Raw genomic sequence first — 21,110 nt, forward strand, 5'->3', positions numbered from 1 at the left:
TCTTTGAAGTCCCGATTATAAGCCGTTAAGCATGGTGCACTAAAATATCAAGTAGTCATCATATTGAGCTAGCCAAACGTTCATAACATCTGCATCTGCTCCTGCAATAGGTTTGTCACCTAGCGGTGCATCAAGGACATAATTCTTCTGTGCAGCAATGAGGATAAACCTCAGATCACGGATCCAATCCGCATCATTGCTACTAACATCTTTCAACTTAGTTTTCTCTAGGAACATATCAAAAATAAAACAGGGGAGCTAAACGCGAGCTATTGATCTACAACATAGATATGCTAATACTACCAGAACTAAGTTCATGATAAATTTAAGTTCAATTAATCATATTACTTAAGAACTCCCACTTAGAAAGACATCCCTCTAATCATCTAAGTGATCACGTGATCCAAATTAATTAAACCATAACCGATAATCACGTGAAATGGAGTAGTTTTCAATGGTGAACATCACTATGTTGATCATATCTACTATATGATTCACGCTCGACCTTTCGGTCTCAGTGTTTCGAGGCCATATCTATTATATGCTAGGCTCGTCAAGTTTAACCTGAGTATTCCGCGTGTGCAACTATTTTGCACCCATTGTATTTGAACATAGAGCCTATCACACCCGATCATCATGTGGTGTCTCAGCATGAAGAACTTTCGCAACGGTGCGTACTTAGGGAGAACACTTATACCTTGATAATTTAGTGAGAGATCATCTTATAAAGCTACCGCCGAACTAAGCAAAATAAGATGTATAAAAGATAAACATCACATGCAATCATAATATGTGACATGATATGGCCATCATCATCTTGTGCCTTTGATCTCCATCTCCAAAGCATCGTCATGATCTCCATCGTCACCGGCATGACACCTTGATCTCCATCGTAGCATCGTTGTCGTCTCGCCAATCTTATGCTTCTACGACTATCGCTAACGCTTAGTGATAAAGTAAAGCATTACAAGGCGATTGCATTGCATACAATAAAGCGACAACCATATGGCTCCTGCCAGTTGTCGATAACTCGGTTACAAAACATGATCATCTCATACAATAAAATTTAGCATCATGTCTTGACCATATCACATCACAACATGCCCTGAAAAAACAAGTTAGACGTCCTCTACTTTGTTGTTGCAAGTTTTACGTGGCTGCTATGGGCTTAGCAAGAACCGTTCTTACCTACGCATCAAAACCACAACGATAGTTTGTCAAGTTGGTGTTGTTTTAACCTTCGCAAGGACCGGGCGTAGCCACACTCAGTTCAACTAAAGTTGGAGAAACTGACACCCGTCAGCCACCTGTGTGCAAAGCACGTCGGTAGAACTAGTCTCGCGTAAGCGTACGCGTAATGTCGGTCCGGGCCGCTTCATCCAACAATACCGCCGAACCAAAGTATGACATTCTGATAAGCAGTATGACTTATATCGCCCACAACTCACTTGTGTTCTACTCGTGCATATGACATCTACACATAAAACCTGGCTCGGATGCCACTATTGAGGAACGTAGCAATTTCAAAAAATTTCCTACGCACACGCAAGATCATGGTGATGCACTGCAACGAGAGGGGAGAGTGTTGTCCACGTACCCTCGTAGACCGAAAGCGGAAGCGTTAGCACAACGTGGTTGATGTAGTCGTACGTCTACATGATCCGACCGATCAAGTACCGAACGCACGGCACCTCTGAGTTCAGCACATGTTCAGCCCGATGACGTCCCTCGAACTCTGATCCAGCCGAGTGTTGAGGGAGAGTTTCGTCAACACGACGGCGTGGTGACGATGTTGATGTTCTACCGACGCAGGGCTTCACCTAAGCACCGCTACAGTATTATCGAGGTGGACTATGGTGGAGGGGGGCACCGCACACGGCTAAAAGATCGACTGATCAATTGTTGTCTCTTTGGGGTGCCCTCTGCCCCCGTATATAAAGGAGTGGAGGAGGGGGAGGGCCGGCCCTCTCTATGGCGCGCCCTAGGGGAGTCCTACTCCCACCGGGAGTAGGATTCCCCTTTCCTAGTAGAACTAGGAGCCCTTCCAAGTAGTAGGAGTAGGAGGGAAGGAAAGGGAAGGGAAAAGGAGAAGGAAGGAAGGGGGCGCCCCTCCTCCCTAGTCCAATTCGGACCAGCCCATGGGGAGGGGTGCGGCCACCCTTTGAGGCCTTTCTCTCCTTTCCCGTATGGCCCATTAAGGCCCAATACGAATTCCCGTAACTCCCTGGTACTCCTGAAAATACCCGAATCACTCGGAACCTTTCCATGTCCGAATATAGTCGTCCAATATATTGATCTTTACGTCTCGACCATTTCGAGACTCCTCGTCATTTCCCCGATCTCATCCGGGACTCCGAACTCCTTCGGTACATCAAAACACATAAACTCATAATATAACCGTCATCGAACTTTAAGCGTGCGGACCCTACGGGTTCGAGAACTATGTCGACATGACCGAGATAGGTCTCCGGTCAATAACCAATAGCGGAACCTGGATGCTCATATTGGCTCCTACATATTCTACGAAGATCTTTATCGATCAAACTGCATAACAACATATGTTGTTCCCTTTGTCATCGGTATGTTACTTGTCCGAGATTCGATCGTCGGTATCTCAATACCTATTTCAATCTCGTTACCGGCAAGTCTCTTTACTCGTTCCATAACACATCATCCCGCAACTAACTCAATAGTTGCAATGCTTGCAAGGCTTAAGTGATGTGCATTACCGAGAGGGCCCATAGATACCTCTCCGACAATCGGAGTGACAAATCCTAATCTCAAAATACGCCAACCCAACAAGTACCTTCGGAGACACCTGTAGAGCACTTTTATAATCACCCAGTTACGTTGTGACGTTTGGTAGCATACAAAGTGTTCCTCCGGTAAACGGGAGTTGCATAATCTCATAGTCATAGGAACATGTATAAGTCATGAAGAAAGCAATAGCAACAAACTAAACGATCAAGTGCTATGCTAACGGAATGGGTCAAGTCAATCACATCATTCTCCTAATGATGTGATCCCGTTAATCAAATGACAACTCATGTCTATGGTTAGGAAACATAACCATCTTTGATCAACGAGCTAGTCAAGTAGAGGCATACTAGTGACACTCTGTTTGTCTATGTATTCACACATGTATTATGTTTCCGGTTAATACAATTCTAGCATGAATAATAAACATTTATCATGATATAAGGAAATAAATAATAACTTTATTATTGCCTCTAGGGCATATTTCCTTCATATTCGCCCTCAGGATCTCTACAACCGCTTCCTGTCTATGGAGCAGCAGCTTAATGCACGCCGCCCTGACATCTCCACCGACTCCTCTGTCAAAGCCGTGTATCACGGCAAAGAAGGCGGTCATGGTTCCTCTGCAGCTCCCTCCTCCGGGGGGCAAATCCGGTGTCGCGCCCCCTGCTCAGCAGCAGGCTGAAGGAAATATGCCCTAGAGGCAATAATAAAGTTGTTATTTATATTTCCTTATATCATGATAAATGTTTATTATTCATGCTAGAATTGTCTTAACCGGAAACTTAGTACATGTGTGAATACATAGACAAACAAAGTGTCACTAGTTTGCCTCTACTTAACTAGCTCATTGAATCAATGATGGTTATGTTTCCTAACCATAGACATGAGTTGTGATTTGATTAACGGGATCACATCATTAGAGAATGATGTGATTGACTTGACCCATCCGTTAGCTTAGCACGATGATCGTATAGTTTGTTGCTATTGCTTTCACCATAACTTATACATGTTCCTATGACTATGAGATCACGCAACTCTCGAATACCGGAGGAACACTTTGTGTGCTACCAAACGTCACAACGTAATTGGGTGATTATAAAGGTGCTCTACATGTGTCTCCGATGGTGTTTGTTGAGTTGGCATAGATCGAGATTAGGATTTTTCACTCCGATTGTCGGAGAGGTATCATTGGGCCCTCTCGATAATGCACATCACTATAAGCCTTGCAAGCAATGTAACTAATGAGTTAGTTATGGGACCGCGACGCCTCGGTCCGCCGCGCTCTACAACGCCCGCCGTGACGCCTCGCCCCATTCCTGGGCTCGGGCGGCGCGGACGCTCGCTGCGACGCATCCCCTGCCTTGGCTTCTACAGCGTTGAGATCGGCGGCAAGCAGCAGGGCATGCCCGATGGTTCAGTGGAGGCAGGCAATGGATAAGTGGTGGAGGTGGCCGGTGGTAGCAGGGTTTTTCTTTGCAAAAAAACGAGACGTTATCCATCAGTAGCACACTCTAAGTAGGACTACTGGTTAATTTCTCAGAAACGCGGCAACTTTTTTGCAAAAAGGCTGACGACGTACGGCCTGAAATAATAAGCGCTTTATTATTAGGGAAAGATTGATGATGCATTACGGAATGAGTAAAGAGACTTGCCGGCAATGAGATTGAACTAGGTATTGAGATACCGACGATCGAATCTCGGGAAAGTAACATACCGATGATAAAGGGAACAACGTATATCATTATGCGGTTTGACCGATAAAGATCTTCGTAGATTATGTGGGAGCCAATATGAACATCCAGGTTCCGCTATTGGTTATTGACTAGAGACATGTCTCGGTCATGCCTACATAGTTCTCGAACCCGTAGGGTCCGCACGCTTAACATTCCGTGACGATCGGTATTATGAGTTTATGTGTTTTGATGTACCAAAGATAATTCGGAGTCCCGGATGTGATCACGGACATGCCGAGGAGTCTCAAAATGGTTGAGACATAAAGATTGATATATTGGACGACTATATTCGGACACCGGATGAGTTCCGGGGGTCACCGTATATTTATCGGAGTGCCGGGGGGTTATCGGAAACCCCGGGGAAACTAATGGGCCTTCATGGGCCTTGTGAGAGAGAGAGGAAGGGGCCTAGGGCTGGCCGCCCTCCCACCTTGGGAGTCCGAATTGGACAAGGAGGGGGGCGGCGCCCCTCTTTCTTCCCTCTCTCCTCTCCTTCCTTTCCCCTTCCCCCTTCCTAGTTGGACTAGGAAAAGGGGAGTCCTACTCCTACTAGGAGGAGGACTCCCCCTCTCTTTGGCATGCCCCTAGGCCGGCCGGCCTCCCCCCTTGCTCCTTTATATACGGGGGCAGGGGGCACCCTAGAACACACAAGTTGATTGTTTCCATCTGTGTGCGGTGCCTGATACGTCTCCAACGTATCTATAATTTTTGATTGCTCCATGCTATATTATCTACTGTTTTGAATGTTTATGGGCTTTATTATACACTTTTATATCATTTTTGGGACTAACCTATTAACCCAGTGCCCAGTGCTAGTTTCTGTTTTTACCTTGTTTTAGGGTTTCGAAGAAAAGGAAAACCAAACGGAGTACAATTGACCTGAAACTTCACGGAACCCTTTTTTGGAAGGAAAGAAGCCCATAAGACTTGAAGTGCATGTAAGGGAAGCTTCGAGGAGGCCACGAGGTAGGGGGCGTGCCCACCCCCTGGGCACGCCCTCCACCCTCGTGGGCCCCTCGTGCCCCCCTGACGTACTTCTTCCGCCTATATATCTCCATATACCCTAAAAACATCGGGGAGCACAATAGATCGGGAGTTCCGCCGCCAGAAGCCTCCGTAGCCACCAAAAGCCTATCTAGACCTGTTCCGGCACCCTGCCGGAGGGGGCAATCCCTCTCCGGTGGCCATCTTCATCATCCCGGTGCTCTCCATGATAAGGAGGGAGTAGTTCTCCCTCAGGGTTGAGGGTATGTACCAGTAGCTATGTGTTTGATCTCTCTCTCTCTCTCTCGTGTTCTTGAGGTGGTACGATCTTGATGTATCATGAGCTTTGCTATTATAGTTGGATCTTATGATGTTTTCTCCCCCCTCTACTCTCTTGTAATGAATTGAGTTTCCCCTTTGAAGTTATCTTATCGGATTGAGTCTTTAAATATTTGAGAACACTTGATGTATGTCTTGCCGTGCGTATCTGTGGTGACAATGGGATACCACGTGATTCACTTGATGTATCTTTTGGTGATCAACTTGCGGGTTCCGCCCATGAACCTATGCATAGGGGTTGGGACATGTTTTCGTCGTGATTCTCCGGTAGAAACTTTGGGGCACTCTTTGAGGTTCTATGTGTTGGTTGAATAGATGAATCTGAGATTGTGTGATGCATATCGTATAATCATACCCACGGATACTTGAGGTGACATTGGAGTATCTAGGTGACATTAGGGTTTTGGTTGATTTGTATCTTAAGGTGTTATTCTAGTACGAACTCTAGGGTTGTTTGTGACACTTATAGGAATAGCCCAATGGATTGATTGGAAAGAATAACTTTGAGGTAGTTTCGTACCCTACCATAATCTCTTCGTTCGTTCTCCGCTATTAGTGACTTTGGAGTGACTCTTTGTTGCATGTTGAGGGGTAGTTATGTGATCTAATTATGTTATCATTGTTGAGGGAACTTACACTAGCGAAAGTACGAACCCTAGGCCTTATTTCCTATCATTGCAATACCGTTTACGCTCACTTTTATCATTCGTTGCCTTGCTGTTTTTATATTTTCAGATTACAAAAACCATTATGTACTATCCATATACCACTTGTATCACCATCTCTTCGCTGAACTAGTGCACCTATACAATTTACCATTGTATTGGGTGTGTTGGGGACACAAGAGACTCTTTGTTATTTGGTTGCAGGGTTGCTTGAGAGAGACCATCTTCATCCTACGCCTCCTACGGATTGATAAATCTTAGGTCATCCACTTGAGGGAAATTTGCTACTGTCCTACAAACCTCTGCACTTGGAGGCCCAACAACGTCTACAAGAAGAAGGTTGTGTAGTAGACATCAAGCTCTTTTCTAGCGCCGTTGCCGGGGAGGTTAGTGTTTGAAGGTATATCTTTAGATCTTGCAATCGAGTCTTTTAGTTTCTTGTTTTATCACTAGTTTAGTTTATAAAAGAAAATTACAAAAAATGGAATTAAGTTTGCCTCATACGCTTCATCTTTTTAATATCTTTCGTGAGTATGATGGAAAGGAAAATTGTGCCAAAGTGTTAGAAGAAGAATGCATTAAAATGTTTGGCACTAAATATGTGAATGATGAGCATGATTGCAATGTTGTTAGTATGAATTCCTTGAATATCCATGATGCTAATGATATGCAAAGTCACAAGCTTGGGGAAGCTATGTTTGATGAAGATGATATTTTTTGTCCCCCAAGCTTGGATGAGCAAATTTACTATGATGAAAGCATGCCTCCTATCTATGATGATTATTGTGATGACACGTATGCTTTAAAGAATAATAATAACAATGAACCTTGTCATCTTGATCTTAATTTTCAATCACATGATAGTTATTTTGTTGAGTTTGCTCCCACTATTATTCATGAGAAGAATTTTGCTTATGTGGAGAGTAGTAAATTTTCTATGCTTGTAGATCATGAAAAGAATGCTTTAAGTTCTAGTTATATTGTTGAATTCATTCATGATGCTTGAGGGAGTCCTGGATTAGGGGGTATCCGGACGGCCGGACTATATCCTTTGGCCGGACTGTCGGACTATGAAGATACAAGATTGAAGACTTCATCCCGTGTCTGGATGGGACTCCCTTGGCGTGGAAGGCAAGCTTGGCAATACGGATATATAGATCTCCTTCCTTGTAACCAACTCTGTGTAACCCTAGCCCCCTCCGGTGTCTATATAAACCAGAGGGTTTAGTCCGTAGGACCAACAGCAACAATCATACCATAGGCTAGCTTCTAGGGTTTAGCCTCTTCGATCTCGTGGTAGATCAACTCTTGTAATACTCATATCATCAAGATCAATCAAGCAGGAGTAGGGTTTTACCTCCATCGAGAGGGCCCGAACTTGGGTAAAAACATCGTGTCCCCCGTCTCCTGTTACCATCCGCCTAGACGCACAGTTCGGGGCCCCCAACCCGAGATCCGCCGGTTTTGACACCGACATTGGTGCTTTCATTGAGAGTTCCGCTGTGTCGTCACCGTAAGGAAGGATGCCTCGTCTCGTTGTTAAAAACAACATTACCGCCCGGGGAGCCCTGGCTGTCGGCCAAACTCTCCGTCTAGGCAGTTTCATCATGACCGCCCGTTCGGCTGTTGCACCGATGATGACTTCTCGGGTCATCGAAAACAACCTCCATGTCGGCTCGGAATTTGCCGAGCAGATGGATCCAATGGAGCTCTCATCCCTAAATGAGCTCTTGGATCGCATCGCCGCCTTGGGAGTCGCTACGGACTATGATCGGATTGGGCTTAATCCCGATCAAAGGGAGATTAACTCTCCACCGGTCACCCATCATATTGCGGTGGTGGAGGAACAATGCGGTGATTCCTCCTCTATCTTGAGGACTAAATATGTCCGGATTCCTGAGCTCTCCGAGCCGGATACCCGTTTACGGGAGGACATCACCCAAGCCCTAAACCTAGAGTCAGGCGGCGGGCCAGACTTATCGGGCAACATCCCGGAACCCGAACTTCCAAGATTGGAAACTCCTCGGCCCCAGGGTCTCAGATCGGGTAAGGGTTCAGACTCAAATCCACCCACCCACCCAAACATAAACGATCTTTCCCACTTCAGGCAAGCGCCCCAGGAAACAGTACATCATTATTGGGCCAGATTCCTCCTTGTGATGAACAAGGTTAAGGACTGTCGCGAGGAAGACGCGGTCTCATTTTTCCGCAATAATTGCACAGACAAGGGAATCCTTAACTCCATAAGTCGCCGTGACATATCACGCTTCGCTGACTTGGCGTCCATAGTACGAAAGTACTGTATGATGGAAAGCGCCTGGAAAACCGAAACGAAATTTTGGGATAATCCGGCTCCAAATATACACCCAGTCCGAAGTAAAAGGGTGCACTATCATAAGACACCCGAGTTAATTACAAAGAAGCAAAAACCCTCTACAGGGCGTGGAACCGTATTGGAGGGATGGCTCAACGGATCCTGCAAAATTCATAGTACAGCGGATACCATACCAACACACAGCCTTAGAGCATGTTGGGTACTCCGGCAGGTGGCCAAAAGTGGTGAGGATCTTCTTATCCCAGATGCCACAGAGCACCATCCCGGGGATAATAATACGGTATTAACAGTCTTTGAAACCTTCGCATCAAATAATAGGCGCAAGCGAACACTCGGCAGCCTTGCCAAAATCTGCCATGTGGCAGCAATAAATCCATGGAGTGACACGGCTATTACCTTCAATGCCAGTGACGAACCTAAATTCCGAACAGCCCGAGCACCAGCTGCACTAGTCCTCAGTCCAATTGTGGACGGCTTTCGACTCACCAAATTACTCATGGACGACGGCAGTGGATTAAACCTCATCTATGAGGAAACTCTTCAAAAAATGGAAATAGACTGGAACCGCATTGAGCAAAGCAGCACAACCTTCAGAGGAATCATCCCCAGTTGGGAAGCACGCTGTGCTGGGAAAATCACACTAGATGTGGTATTCGGCACGCCGGAGAACTATAGGTCCGAAGAAATCACATTCCAAGTGGCCCCGTTCAGTAGCGGATACCACGCCCTTTTAGGGCGGGAGGCATTAACGACCTTCCAAGCCATACCTCATTACGGGTACATGAAGCTCAAAATGCCCGGGCCAAACGGAATCATCACTCTTGCTAGTGATCCGGACACAGCACTCCGCGCCAAAAACAAAACAGCCGCATTGGCCCTCGAGGCATTATCCGAAGCCCTTTCGGCCGAGGAATTAAATGCGCTACGCTCCACAGTGGGCAGGGACGGCGTGATACTTGACAAGAGATCCAAGTCCACCTCTTTTAAACCAGCGGATGAAATAGTCAAATTCCAAGTCCACCCAACGGACCCTACAAAAACAACCTCCATCGGGGCACAGTTAACCCCCACCGTGGACGCCGCACTACGAGAGTTTCTGCGCGAGAATTGGGACATATTCGCCTGGCACCCCTCAGACATGCCAGGAATCCCACGTAGGCTGGCCGAGCACAGCCTTAATATTCTAAATGGATTCAAGCCGGTCAAGCAGACTCTTCGGCGTTTCTCTGAACCTAAGAGACAAGCTATAGGAGAGGAACTAGCCAAGTTATTGGAGGCCGGATTCATTAGAGAAATAAAACACCCAGACTGGCTAGCAAACCTGGTGATGGTACCAAAGAAGGACAAATCCTGGCGCCTATGTGTCAATTTCAAGGACCTCAACAAGGCTTGCCCAAAGGATCCCTTCCCCCTCCCCCGCATCGATCAAATTATCGATGCTACCGCAGGACACGATTCATTGTGTTTCCTCGACGCATACTTCGGCTACCACCAAATCAAGATGGCGGAGTCCGACAAAGCCACAACGGCATTTATCACACCATACGACCCCTTCTGTTTCAACACAATGCCTTTTGGGCTCAAAAACGCCGGCGCAACATATCAGCGCATGATTCAGATATGTCTGGAGAAATAGATTGGCAAAACAGTAGAGGCATACATAGATGATGTGGTCATCAAAACCAAACACGTAGACTCTCTAATAGACGACTTGAGGCTCACATTCGACAACCTCCGAACATATGACATCAAGCTCAATCCGGAAAAATGCGTTTTCGGTGTACCAGCCAGAAAGCTCCTGGTTTTCATTATCTCCAGTAGAGGAATTGAAGCAAATCTGGCCAAAATCCAAGCTCTGTCACAGTTGACTATCCCAACGGACCTCAAACAAATCCAGAAATTAACCGGATGTGTGGCGGCTCTAAGCCGCTTTATCTCCCGCTTAGGAGAAAAGGCATTACCCGTTTATCACCTCCTTCGGCGCACCGAACACTTCGAGTGGACCGATGCTGCCACAGCCGGATTGGAAGAAATAAAAGCCATACTGGCAACCAACCCAATCCTGGCCGCGCCAAACATCGGCGAACCAATGTTGTTGTACATTGCGGCAACTCATCAGGTTGTAAGCGCAGTGCTCGTCATCGAACGAGAAACGGATGGACATAAATTCCCCCTTCAAAAGCCGGTATATTATGTATCCACTGTCCTCACTCCATGCAAATCATGGTACCCACATTATCAAAAGATAGCCTATGCGGTATTCATGGCATCCCGGAAGCTGCGACACTACTTTCAAGAGTGTTCAATTACAGTAGCCTTGGAAGTGCCACTTAATGATATTATAAACAACCGCGACGCCACGGGCCGGATTGCCAAATGGGCCATTGAGCTCCTCCCGTTCGACATAGCATACAAACCCCGGCGAGCCATTAAATCGCAAGTATTGGCCGACTTTGTCGCCGAATGGACAGAAGCCGAACTCCCTAAAGAGTACGACGCATACTCCAATTGGATCATGCACTTCGACGGCTCCAAAATGCTGGCTGGTCTAGGGGCTGGCGTCGTCCTGATATCCCCAACCGGAGATACAGTTCAATACGTACTATAGATACTGTATACAGACTCCAACAACACAGCCGAATACGAAGCCCTGTTACATGGTCTTCGGATGGCAGTTTCCATGGGCATTCAACGCCTGGAGGCGCGTGGGGATTCAAACCTCGCAATATCCCAAATAAATGGAGACTTTGATGCCAAGGATTCAAAGATGGCGGTCTATCGCAACGCCGTCCAAAAGATGTCAGCTTGGTTCGAGGGCTCGAATTTCACCATGTGGCTCGGGAAAACAATCAGGCGGCGGATATCCTCGCCCGCATCGGGGCAAAACGCGATGCGGTCCCCCCCCAACATCTTTTTGGAGAGGTTGTTTAAGCCATCCGTGGTATGGGAAGGGGACACCGGTAACAATAGTCCGGACCTGGCCAAAATGCCCGATACCGAACACTCTGACATAATCGGAGGCTCTGCCACCAAAATAACACCTTCAGCCCACGTAATAATGGCCATCATCGCCCCGTGGACAGAACCATTCCTGGCCTACCTAACAAGGCAAGAACTTCCCGAGGACCAAAATGAGGCACGCTGCATAGTGCGGCGATCTAAAGCCTACAGGGTCCACGAGGGAGAGCTGTATAAAAAAAGCACTACCGGAGTCCTTCAAAGGTGCATCTCCGAAGAGGAAGGGCGGAAGCTTTTGGCAGAAATTCATGCCGGACTCAGCGGCCACCACGCCACAGCCCGGACCCTTGTAAGCAAGGCCTTCCATACAGGTTTTTATTGGCTGACGGTCCGGGTAGATGCACAGGACTTGGTCCAACGCTGCGTCGGTTGCCAGCTTTTTGCAAACCAAAGCCACATGCCACCCACCGCCCTCCAAACAATCCCCATTACCCGGCCCTTCGTGGTCTGGGGGCTTGACATGGTTGGACCCCTTAAAGGGGGAACCCATAAGAAAAAATAGTTACTGGTCATGGTGGATAAATTCACCAAATGGATAGAAGCCAAACTTGTTAACACGGCCGAATCCGGACCGGTGATACACTTCATATCCGGGGTTGTACACCGTTATGGCGTCCCCCATAGCATCATCACTGACAATGGCATGAACTTCACGGCCGACGAGGTAAAACTCTGGTGCAGCAACATGGGCATTAAGCTCGATTATGCCTCTGTCTATCACCCACAAACTAACGGCCAAGTTGAGCGAGCAAATGGTCTTATCATGAGCGGCATCAAACCCAGATTAGTGCGGTCCCTAAAGGAGTCTAACACACACTGGGTAGAGGAGCTCGACTCCGTACTCTGGGGGCTGTGGACCACGCCGAATCGTACTACCGGATACACACCCTTCTTTATGGTGTACGGCGCAGAGGCGGTTCTGCCCTGCGACATAATTCATGACTCACCTCGAGTGCGCATGTACGAAGAAAGAGAAGCCGAGCTTGATCGGCAGGACAGTCTGGACACCCTGGAGGAGGAGCGCGACATGGCAAAAGCCCGTTCCACATTCTATCAGCAACAGGCACGCAGATACCAAAGCAGAGAAGTACGGGCCAAAACTTATAACGTTGGCGAGCTAGTTCTACGCCTACCGGAGAAGAAAAAGACCAAGCTCGAGCCCAAATGGGAAGGTCCCTTCATTATTGACCAAGTTCTGACCGGTGGAGCGTACCGTCTGCGGGATGAATCGAATAATCGACTTAAGCCGAACCCATGGAACGCAGCCAGGCTCCGACGATTCTACGCCTAGTGCCGGACTCTATGTTCGTCTCCTTCCTCTGTCCATTTTTTGCATATACATTATCTGTCTTTTTTCTCTTTCTTTCTTTTATTCTTTCTCAAGGCCTTCAAGGGCGAACTTGTGCCTTGCTTGCACACTATTGACGCGCTAACCGCGCTCATTATACCTGGGGGCTTCTTACACAGAAGCTTAATTATTTATCTGGGCTTCATGCCCCGCACATGTGTTATTCTTCCGCATGTACCTTTTCTTCGCCATTATATGCATCGATATGACTTAAGTTTTGGCCAAGCTGGGTTGCCTGGCTCTGGTATTTATGCCCTACGTTACCGTTAATTCAGCTAGGGCATAAGGGGAGCACCTCTGCGATTGTTACTGCCGGGTCAGCCGGATGTGTACCTCAGACTGGGTGAAGCTGAAAGCTAGCGTTCTTAACGGAATATTCGGTCGGTGAACAAAAGATGATTTTTATTTATTTTCCATATGTGCCCCCAAATGTTTTTGCCTGCATCTCCTCTCGCAGTCCGGACATGCACTTTAGGGCATGCGTACCCAGGGAAAGGAACCCTTAACGGAACTATTCTCCCTGGAAGATGTTTCTTACTACCCATGTAATATAGCATAACTAGTTGGGTACTTGTCTATTCAATCACTAATGACCCCTACGCCTGGTTTCCACGCATACCCCGGTTCTTATATAACTGAGCGGGTATTCGGATACACTCCGGACTATCGGGTCCCGAGGTTGAAGCGAAAAGGTCCGCCATGACAAATGATTTACAATCCGGCTAGAAGGAATCATACATGTCACTTTAATTACATAGTCATGTAGACTGACTAAATTCCTCTTCTATACCATCCAACAGGCTGTCTAGCCTCCAATCCTGTTGGGAATACTTTGCGACTAATTCTACTTGCCCATACACTAAGTTAAAGGGGATCTCTTTCCCATCGGGCCCCACAGGTCCGACCTCGGCCATGTGGTTTGGGTTAGCCTTGGTATACCGCGTCTTCACCATGGCCCAGGCTTCCCTGGCACCTTGACGGCAGGCCGATATCTTCCATAATCGGAAGCGCCGCCGTGCTCCCTTGAGCTTCTCTGCAAGCTCTCCAATGCCTGCTGGTAGGGAGACGGATGGCCACAAGGCCTGGGCAATACCTTGCATCACCTGCCGAACTTGTTTGTGCAGTTGTGAGAGCTCGGGTAGAAGATCACCCGTAGACCCGGGCATCTCCTCCGTGGGATGACCCGTCAGCATACCTGCAGACATAACTCTGTTAGCCGGCTTCTCCGCCGCACTCTTTTAAGGGTTTGTTCAAGCACTTACTGAAAATGCCGCGTCGAAGCCGCTTATTCTCCTTCATGTAGTCCGCAAGCTGGGCTCGAACATCTTTCAGTTCCATGCTCAGCTTGGTATTGGCATCTTGGAGATTGTTTTTCTCCCGCATCACCTTAGTCAGCATGCGTTCGCCAGCCTTTAGCTGTCGTATGACATGCTGGTCCTCCGAATTCTCTCTGGAGTCATCTGCAATATCTATTGTTAGATCTGCAGCCATGCCGCACACTATATGGTACCTGTCATTCTTTGAAACAAATGTTACCAGCAGGGGACTTTTCAGGTTCCTTCAATGCGGCAACGGCGGCCTGAAGTTGGGTCTTGCATTCCTCCAGCTCCTGTGACAGTCGAGTATTCTTCTCTGTAAGAACCTGCACAATAAATGATCCTTAAATCAGTTGTGCCAACTATTTCAAGTCTCAGGGGCTACTGATATATATACTCATCAAATTTTCTTACCCGTACATCCTTTACATACTGGTCCATGGCTCTGGCTAGACCATTTTGAGCAGCACGGATGTACGCATCTCCCGAGTTGAATGCATCAAACACCTCTCGGGAGAAACAAGCATCACGGAGTACGGCTCGGCGACGCCTGTGATTCATGGCGCTCTCCACTTCGGAATTCGTAGCGGATATCTTATCTGCATCCTCTATAGAAGGAGCATCCGGCGTGTACCTCGTGTTAGCTTCCGCCTCTGTGTCCGGCCCTGGAGCCCGACTGGTACAGGCGTGATCGGCGACCTCTCCGGATATTGTTTGGTGAGTGTTCTTCCTTCTAGGAAACACGGGTGTTATTATGTTTTTAAAGACGACAACCACGGAGTGAGGTGTTGCATCATACCTCTGCGCCGGCGTCTCCGTCCGGACTGCCTTCCTTTTTAGCCTGTCCGGCTTTGAAACCCCTTGTTGGCGAGTCACCGCGGGCTCGGCATGGCGTCCCGAGGGCCTTCCCTATAAAACACCGTTTGTATACGGTAGGTGAAGTGCATAAAAGGAAATCCTTTTCAAAGGTTGGGACTTCGGTCTCATTTACCTGCGAGGCTGGGAGTAGCCTAGGGTAGTCGGCTATAATGGCCACCATGGCGTCATCACAACTTAGCTGATAGAAAATCCTATCAATCAGCTCCACGAATATGTCCGGATCCTCTTTTAGGCCGGGGTCGAGGACCCGCTCAGGATCCTCCGGTTGTGGAGGTGGGCTATTGATCTCCCCTACTGCCTTACGCAGTTCCTGCGATGAAATGGCAAGGTAAATATTTATCACGAAAACAAGGGTAGGATGGAAGAAAAAAGAGCGGAAGCTCACCCAGCTTCAAGGGTTGTTCATGGAGAATCCATCCCGTGGCTTGATGCAGAGGTCTCCTCTTCTTCCCCCTTATACAGATCGGATAAATTTTTTGCTAGAGCAGCAACTGAGTCCGGTCCCTTGCGCCTGAAGCGAGTGGCATCATCTTCCCCGTTGAAGTGCCACATGGGGTGGCCTTGATATTGAAGTGGCTGCACCCCCCGCATAATGCATATTCCCATAACCTCAGTTATGGTTGTTGGAAATATGCCCTAGAGGCAATAATAAAAAGCATTATTATTATATTTCCTTGTTCATGATAATTGTCTTTATTCATGCTATAATTGTGTTATCCGGAAATCGTAATACATGTGTGAATAACAGACACCAACATGTCCCTAGTAAGCCTCTAGTTGACTAGCTCGTTGATCAACAGATAGTCATGGTTTCCTGACTATGGACATTGGATGTCGTTGATAACGAGATCACATCATTAGGAGAATGATGTGATGGACAAGACCCAATCTTAAACATAGCATAAAGATCGGTTAGTTCGTTTGCTAGAGTTTTTCCAATGTCAAGTATCCTTTCCTTAGACCATGAGATCGTGTAACTCCCGGATACCGTAGGAGTGCTTTGGGTGTACCAAACGTCACAACGTAACTGGGTGACTATAAAGGTAGACTACGGGTATCTCCGAAAGTATCTGTTGGGTTGACACGGATCGAGACTGGGATTTGTCACTCCGTATGACGGAGAGGTATCACTGGGCCCACTCGGTAATGCATCATCATAATGAGCTCAAAGTGACCAAGTGTCTGGTCACGGGATCATGCATTACGGTACGAGTAAAGTGACTTGCCGGTAACGAGATTGAACGAGGTATAGGGATACCGACGATCGAATCTCGGGCAAGTAATATATCGATTGACAAAGGGAATTGTATACGGGGTTGTTTGAATCCTTGACATCGTGGTTCATCCGATGAGATCATCGTGGAGTATGTGGGAGCCAACATGGGTATCCAGATCCCGCTGTTGGTTATTGACCAGAGAGTCGTCTCGGTCATGTCTACATATCTCCCGAACCCGTAGGGTCTACACACTTAAGGTTCGGTGACGCTAGGGTTGTAGGGATATGTATATGCAGTAACCCGAATGTTGTTCGGAGTCCCGGATGAGATCCCGGACGTCACAAGGAGTTCCGGAATGGTCCGGAGGTAAAGATTTATATATGGAAAGTCCTGTTTCGGGCATCGGGACAAGTTTCGGGGTCATCGATATTGTATCGGGACCACCGGAAGGTCCCGGGGGTCCACCGGGTGGGGCCACCTGTCCCGGGGGGCCACATGGGCTGTAGGGGGTGCGCCTTGGCCTACATGGGCCAAGGGCACCAGCCCCAAGAGGCCCATGCGCCTAGGGTTACAAGGGGAAAGAGTCCTAGGAGGGGAAGGCGCCTCCTAGGTGCCTTGGGGGGGGGGGGGGAGGGAAACCCCCCTTGGCCGCCGCCCCACCCTAGGAGATTGGATCTCCTAGGGCCGGTGCCCCCCTTGGCCCTCCTATATATAGTGGGGGAGGGAGGGATTTTCTCCCACGCCTTTGGTTGCCTCCTTCTCCCTCTCCAACACCCCCTCCTCCTCCATAGCGCTTAGCGAAGCCTTGACGGAGTACTGCAGCTTCATCACCACCACGCCGTCGTGCTGCTGCTGGAGCCATCTTCCTCAACCTCTCCTTCCCTCTTGCTGGATCAAGAAGAAGGAGACGTTACACTGACCGTACGTGTGTTGAACACGGAGGTGCCGTCCGTTCGGCGCTAGGATCTTCAGTGATTCGGATCACGTCGTGTTTGACTACCTCATCCCCGTTCTTTGAACGCTTCCGCTCGCGATCTACAAGGTACGTAGATGCATCTAATCACTCGTTGCTAGATGAACTCCTAGATGGATCTTGGTCAAACCGTAGGAAAATTTTTGTTTTCTGCTACGTTCCCCAACAGTGGTATCAGAGCTAGGTCTATGCGTAGTTCTTCTTGCGCGAGTAGAACACAATTTGTTGTGGGCGTAGATGTTGTCAACTTTCTTGCTGCTACTAGTCTTATCTTTCTTCAACGGTATTGTGGGATGAAGCGGCCCGGACCAACCTTACACGTACGCTTACATGAGACCGGTTCCACCGACTAACATGCACAAGATGCATAAGGTGGCTGGCGGGTGTCTGTCTCTCCTACTCTAGTTGGAGCGGATTCGATGAAAAGGGTCCTTATGAAGGGTAAATAGAAGTTGACAAATCACGTTGTGGCTTTCACGTAGGTAAGAAAACGTTCTTGCTAGAACCCTACTTCAGCCACGTAAAACATGCAACAACAATTAGAGGACATCTAACTTGTTTTTGCAGCAAGTGCTTTGTGATATGATATGGCCAAAGTTGTGATGAATGATGAATGATCTATATGTGATGTATGAGATGTTCATGCTATTGTAATAGAAATCACGACTTGCATGTCGATGAGTATGACAACCGGCAGGAGCCATAGGAGTTGTCTATATTTTTGTATGACCTGCGTGTCATTGAGAAACGCCATGTAAATTACTTTACTTTATTGCTAAACGCGTTAGCCATAGTAGTAGAAGTAATAGTTGGCGAGCAACTTCATGGAGACACGATGATGGAGATCATGATGATGGAGATCATGGTGTCATGCCGGTGACAAGATGATCATGGAGCCCCAAGATGGAGATCAAAGGAGCTATGTGATATTGGCCATATCATGTCACTATTATAATTTGATTGCATTCGATGTTTATCATGTTTTACATCTTGTTTACTTAGAACGACGGTAGTAAATAAGATGATCCCTCATAATAATTTCAAGAAAGTGTTCCCCCTAACTGTGCACCGTTGCAACAGTTCGTTGCTTCAATGCACCACGTGATGATCGGGTGTTTGATTCAAACGTTCACATACAACGGGTGTAAGAAAGATTTACACATGCAAACACTTAGGTTGACTTGACGAGCCTAGCATGTGTATAGACATGGCCTCGGAACACAGAAGACCGAAAGGTCGAGCATGAGTCATATAGAAGATATGATCAACATGAAGATGTTCACCGACGTTGACTAGTCCGTCTCACATGATGATCGGACACGGCCTAGCTAACTCGGATCATGTTATACTTAGATGACTAGAAGAGGGATGTCTATCTAAGTGGGAGTTCATTGAATAATTTGATTAGATGAACTTAATTATCATGAACTTAGTCTAAAATCTTTACAATATGTCTTGTAGATCAAATGGCCAACGTAGTCCTCAACTTCAATGCGTTCCTAGAGAAAACCAAGCTGAAAGACGATGGCAGCAACTATACGGACTGGGTCCGGAACCTGAGGATCATCCTCATAGCTGCCAAGAAAGATTATGTCCTACAAGCACCGCTAGGTGATCCACCCGTCCCACAGAACCAAGACGTTATGAACGCTTGGCAGACACGTGCCGATGACTACTCCCTCGTTCAGTGCGGCATGCTTTACAGCTTAGAGCCGGGGCTCCAAAAGCGTTTTGAGAGACATGGAGCATATGAGATGTTCGAAGAGCTGAAAATGGTTTTTCAAGCTCATGCCCGGGTCGAGAGATATGAAGTCTCCGACAAATTCTTTAGCTGTAAGATGGAGGAAAATAGTTCTGTCAGTGAGCACATACTCACTGTGTGGGTTACATAACCGCTTGACTCAGCTGGGAGTTAATCTCCCGGATGATGCGGTCATTGACATAATCCTCCAGTCGCTTCCACCAAGCTACAAGAGCTTTGTGATGAACTTCAATATGCAGGGGATGGAAAAGACCATTCCTGAGGTATTTGCAATGCTGAAATCAGCAGAGGTAGAAGTCAAGAAGGAACATCAAGTGTTGATGGTGAATAAAACCACTAAGTTTAAGAAGGGCAAGGGTAAGAAGAGCTTCAAGAAGGACGGCGAAGGAGTTGCCGCGCCCGGCAAGCAAGCTGCTGGGAAGAAGCCAAAGAATGGACGCAAGCCCGAGACTGAGTGCTTTTATTGCAAGGGAAGTGGTCACTGGAAGCGGAACTGCCCCAAATACTTAGCGGACAAGAAGGCCGGCAAAACAAAAGGTATATATGATATATATGTAATTGATGTGTACCTTACTAGTACACGTAGTAGCTCCTGGGTATTTGATACCGGTGCATTTGCTCACATTTATAACTCAAAGCAGGGGCTGCGGAATAAGCGGAGACTAGCAAAGGACGAGGTGACGATGCGCGTCGGGAATGGTTCCAAGGTCAATGTGATCGCCGTCGGCACGCTACCTCTATATTTACCTTCGGGATTAGTTTTGAACCTTAATAATTGTTATTTAGTGCCAGCTTTGAGCATGAACATTGTATCAGGATCTCGTTTAATTCGAGATGGCTACTCATTTAAATCCGAGAATAATGGTTGTTCTATTTATATGAGAGATATGTTTTATGGTCATGCTCCTACGGTGAATGGTTTGTTCTTAATGAATCTCGAGCGTAATGCTACACATATTCATAGTGTGAGTACCAAAAGATGTAAGGTTGATAATGATAGTCCCACATATTTGTGGCACTGCCGCCTTGGTCACATAGGTGTCAAACGCATGAAGAAGCTCCATGCAGATGGACTTTTAGAGTCTCTTGATTATGAATCATTTGACACGTGCGAACCACGCCTCATGGGTAAAATGACCAAGACTCCGTTCTCAGGAACAATGGAGCGAGCAACCAACTTATTGGAAATCATACATACTGATGTGTGCGGTCCAATGAGTGTTGAGGCTCGCGGTGGCTATCGTTATGTTCTCACCCTCACTGATGATTTGAGTAGATATGGGTATATCTACTTAATGAAACACAAGTCTGAAACCTTTGAAAAGTTCAAGGAATTTCAGAGTGAGGTTGAGAATCAACGTGACAGGAAAATCAAATTTCTATGATCAGATCGTGGAGGAGAATACTTGAGTCACGAATTTGGCACACACTTAAGAAAATCTGGAATAGTTTCACAACTCACGCCGCCTGGAACACCTCAGCGTAATGGTGTGTCCGAACGTCATAATCGCACTCTATTAGATATGGTGCGATCTATGATGTCTCTTACCGATTTACTGCTATCTTTTTGGGGCTATGCTTTAGAGACTGCCGCATTCACTTTAAATAGGGCTCCGTCGAAATCCGTTGAGACGACACCGTTTGAATTATGGTTTGGGAAGAAACCTAAGCTGTCGTTTCTGAAAGTTTGGGGATGCGATGCTTATGTCAAGAAACTTCAACCTGAAAAGCTCGAACCCAAGTTGGAAAAATGCGTCTTCATAGGATACCCTAAAGAAACT

The sequence above is a fragment of the Triticum urartu genome, chromosome 6A, assembly GCF_056163025.1.
Source record: "Triticum urartu cultivar PI428250 chromosome 6A, HENAU_Tu73, whole genome shotgun sequence".
Lineage (NCBI taxonomy): Eukaryota > Viridiplantae > Streptophyta > Magnoliopsida > Poales > Poaceae > Triticum > Triticum urartu.